This window comes from Camelus ferus, chromosome 3 (genome assembly GCF_009834535.1).
Source record: "Camelus ferus isolate YT-003-E chromosome 3, BCGSAC_Cfer_1.0, whole genome shotgun sequence".
In the NCBI taxonomy this organism is placed as follows: domain Eukaryota; kingdom Metazoa; phylum Chordata; class Mammalia; order Artiodactyla; family Camelidae; genus Camelus; species Camelus ferus.
In genome coordinates this window covers 2,651,895-2,656,226 of record NC_045698.1, presented here as the reverse complement: position 1 = coordinate 2,656,226, position 4,332 = coordinate 2,651,895, and the positions used below count along the sequence as shown (strand labels likewise).

General features: G+C 56.3%; 1 long non-coding RNA gene across 1 annotated transcript; it reads left to right on the top strand.

Moving 5' to 3' along the window:
* Positions 1-666: 666 nt before the first annotated feature.
* Positions 667-3,535, top strand: LOC116659689. The gene is made up of 3 exons (XR_004315062.1): positions 667-812; positions 1,148-1,553; positions 1,972-3,535. It is a non-coding gene; the product is annotated as an uncharacterized LOC116659689 (long non-coding RNA).
* The last annotated feature ends 797 nt before the right edge of the window (positions 3,536-4,332 follow it).

The following is a 4,332-nucleotide window of genomic DNA, read 5'->3' as shown; positions in this document are numbered from 1 at the left end:
CCCTTCTCACCCCTTCTTCTGCGTTCCAGACTGGGTCCCCCTTCTTTCCAACTCACTAAAATACACTCTGTAGCTTCATTTCAAATAACCCGGAAAGTGCTGTTAATTGGAGTTTGACAGAACTTTGTGCCTTTAACATGGCACTTGTCTGTCATTTATTAAGAACTCTTCTTAGGACGCAGATACTAAATCTGCAAAGAAAACGAAAGTAAAATACCACCAAGGGGAGTAAGTGAAACAAAAAAAGGTGCAAATGAAACTTAGTCGCTTTGGATCCTAAATCTAAAGGCCGAGCCGCGGTGACAGCCCTTGGCGGAGGTGCTGGGGTGCTGACTTCTGAAGCCTGATGGGTAAACATGGCAATAAAATGACAGTTAAGTTTTTAATAAATCTCGGCTCCTTCCCAAACGCTCCACCCTGCAGGACGGACGAGTAAATTAAAGAGGCCTGGGTGCTTCAGGAGCCCGAGAAACGAGTAAGGGTCAGGCTTTTGGGCAGAGAGGGGGCTGCAGGCCACGCGGCCGCGCCCCACGCGGGGAGGGGCCAGGGCGCTGCGTGCGCTCAGGGAAATGGTTCCAGGGTTTGCAAGGGCTTTTTCCAGCGAAGCCGGAGCCGGCGTGATAAAGTGCTGCTCTTTCCCAGAAAGGGTGTTTGCTTACTATTTCATCATCCCCTAGAGGCGCAGAGAAGGAAAATAAGCACTCGGTTGTCATTATGACAGGATAAAAATGGAGCCGTCATATTTCAAGAACACAATGCGATGAGCTGCCCGCCCGGCGGTGAGTTATGGGCTCGCCGGCGCACGCTCGACTGTAAGTTAATATTATCTCCCCAGGATAATTAGAGGGAGGTTCAATTACTGACCCTGAATTGCCATGTGGGCCGCACCGCGGGTTTTGACACAGCTTTTTACACATTTATCTTTTCACCGAACGCGCTAAATCTGCATCGGGGCGGTGATTCATCTTGCCGCGCCCCCTGCGGCTTGCTCGTCCTCCTCGCCTGGGCGGGCTGGTCCCTGGGGTCCCCTTGGGCGCAGAGTGAGCGGCTCTGTGACCCTGTGTTTTTCTGCGCGTTTGCCTTCCTCCCTTTGTGTTGGGGGATGGTAGTCACCACTGAGTTGGGTCTGATGAGTGTTTCCTGGAAGGTCTCTGGATGCCGAGTGCGGCCACGCCCTCCTCCCTGTGGAACCCTGGGGCCGGCTCTAGGCTCCGCCTGTGCTGCTGAGAGCTGGACCCTCACAGCGTCCCTTGGGAGCCAGGGCGCCCTTGCTTCCACGGGGCGCGTCCAGAGACGGGATCGTTCATCTTCGCTTCACAAGCAGCCGAACCCTCCGGGAGGCTCGCTGTCTGTCCCTGCTCTTCCAGAAGCAGGCGGAGCCGCACACGTCAGCCTGGCCCTCCCCGGGGCAGAGAGGGCCTGCAAGTGAGGGGCGACAGGTGCAGAGCCCCCCCGACAGAAGGGCGCGGAGTCAAACAGACGTCCCCCTGAGAGCCCCGCGTAGATCGCAGCTTGGGATTTGCCAGCGCTGGAGATGAAAACTTTGAGTCCTAGTATGTTAAATCATTTTATTTTATTTATTGCAAAATGTATTTTTTCCCACTCTGGGGCTGATGGCTAAAATAATCAGGGCTTGATCCCTGAGGTTTTGTGGGAGACCAGGGCTCCCAGCCCCTAGGTGTGGACCAAAGGGAGCTGAGGAGTGTCTCCCTGCACACACAGCGGAAGCCCGGGAGGCCCGGAAGGTGCGCCAGGGGTCCCCAGGTCTTTTCTTTCCTCCGTGATGGTGGAGGGTCCTGGGGCGGGGGCTGACAAGGGCTGACAAGGGCTGACGGGGAGAGGATGGAAAGACCCTGCTTCCTGCTCACAGCTGAAGGGCCCTGCTCTTCAGCCCTTCCCTCTCGGCACGCAGGACACAGCTGAGCGGACGCCTGCTGCTCCAGGCTTTGCTCACCGCTGCTTATTTCCTAGGGAACGGGTTCTGTGCACACCAGCAAGACAGAAGCGGCCACCCCGACCAGGGCCCGGCTTCGCCAGCACACACTGCCCACACCTTACCCAAACCAAACCAAACAGGGGCCTCGGAAAAGCCTCCACTACGTTCCCTCCTGCCAAGCCACTGCTGCAGAACGAGTCCCGGCCGCTGACAGGCAGTGGACACGCACAGGAAATTCAGTCATTGACCAAGAGCCTCAAAGATTGCTTCAATCTGGTCACCATCTGGTCAACAGTGCCCAGGACTCTGGTGGCCACGTGATGATTCTCCAGTTCACCTCCTAAGTACTCAACGATGTCCTGCTTGGATACCAGAAGCGATCCTGTCACCTGAGAAGCCAAGGCACTAAGTGGAAGTATTTGGGTCTAATTCTTTCTGGAAGCCGGGTTAAAGATGGAGGAGGCGGCTCCTAGACCCCCCCGGGGATGCTCTTCTTTGCCAAATTACACTCGGTATCAAGCTATTTCGACGTGGTTGGGATAAAAGGCCTGAGTAAGCACATCCAGAGCTGCAGGTGAGATGCTCGGAGTCCTGATGACAGCAGTGACAGATGAGTGAAGGCAAAGAATCTTTCCAACTTAAAAGAAGGAAAACTTGCCGGTTGACTTGCCATGAGCAGGGAAGTTTAAATATGCAAGAGGGAGAGCAGGACGTGCCTGAGAGCTACAGGAACTTGGTGCATCAAAATGGACGGGGCGTCCCGGCTGCTCTCCAGTGGCCTCTCCCCCATCTGTCTTCCAGTCACCAGATGAGATCGGGGCGGCCTGGGGCTCTTTCCACCTCGTGGAGCCGTGTGGGGCTCGCATGTATCCCTTTACAGGGCGCCGCGGCCGCTACCTTTTTCCTCTCTGTGCCTGCTTCTCGGGAACAGACCCAGTTGCAACATCTTCATTTGGAAAGCCTTCGTCCAGGTGTTAGCCTGCTGCTGCTCTGACCAAAAATGCGAACTCCCCACCCCTGCTTCGTGAAGAGCAACATCTGTTCTCACTCCACCGCCGTGCTCCAGCCCCGCCTCAAAGCTGTTCCCGGGGGTCACTTCAGCTGCACTTTGAGTCTGCCTTCAGTGCATTTCCTTTCTGAATCAATAGTGTAATATTTGTACTTTTGAACATGAAACCTTTTCTTCTTTGCCCGTGTGGTGTTGCGGTTTGCACGGGGAGGGCAGACTTCTGGCAAGCAGAATTTGGGGGACTCCTAAGGGGTGCTCCGCAAAGGGCCAGATGGCACGGGCTGTTTGGAGCTGACCAGGCGCGTTGGCCAGGTGCGGTGTTTCTGCCGCTGTGAGACGGGGCGGGTCTGGCTCTTTCCCCTGAACGTCGGACGGGAATCTCATGGGGCCCTGGGGCACCCAGGGTCGCCAGTGTGGTCCTGGGGGAGGGACGAGCTGCTGTGTGCATTTGCCTGTGGAATCTGGCCAAAGACTAACCAGGAAAGGGCCATGGGGCTCCTGCTGGCCTGACACACTTACTTATTACCTTGTACAAACGTTATCTGTGGGCCTTACAGATCCAGGAGAGTTAAAAAAAGGGCAGGAAGAAGGAGAGGAGGAAGAAGAAAGTTTAGATGGAAGATGGGAATCAGGGAGTTCACAGGGAGGGCGCTAGCACGGGCTGCTCCAGAGAAAATCAAATCTGTGGGAACATCAGGCAAAACGCCCGCATCCCGGAGCCCCAGGGGCCCCTGGCGGTCAGTTCTTCCCCATGTGGGAGGAGTCCTACCTCCTGGTCACCTCCCCGAGCGGTGGGTTACACGCATGTGGAGAAGACCGCCTCCCACCCCGAACCCCCTCCCTCTGCACCAGGCGCGCGGCTGGACAGCAGCACGGCCACCTCCCCCCACCCAGCCCCTGACTCGCTGTGGCCCGTAGCTGGTTGGTGACCGTCCACGTGTGCACCCGGGTAGCCAGCAGGCTCCTCCGAGGGCCAGTCCTGACTCTCCCCCACGGCTGTCCATCTCGCTCCTCCGCCTCTGCCTGCAGGACTCCTGGGCCCAGGGTCACACGGGAAGCCACGTGGTGGAGCTGCTGACAGATCCCGCCAGCCTGGCCCCAGCGACGGCGTGGACAAACGCGCCACCGACGCTCAGCCAGCAGATGGGGCTTATGTGTGTGAGGAGTAAAGCCCTACGGAATTCAGCCTCAGATCCCTGATCGCAGCTAGAATTGCAATAATTGAAACAGGATGTCTCCACATCCTGCTCCCAACGCCTGCCCCGGCGTGGAGCCCTCGATCCTCAAAAGGAAAAAAAAGAATATTTTGAAAACTTATATTCACAATTAATTTTAAGTTTATCGTGTCTCTGGTAGCAGGTAGGATAATCAAAGGGAAATAAAGTGG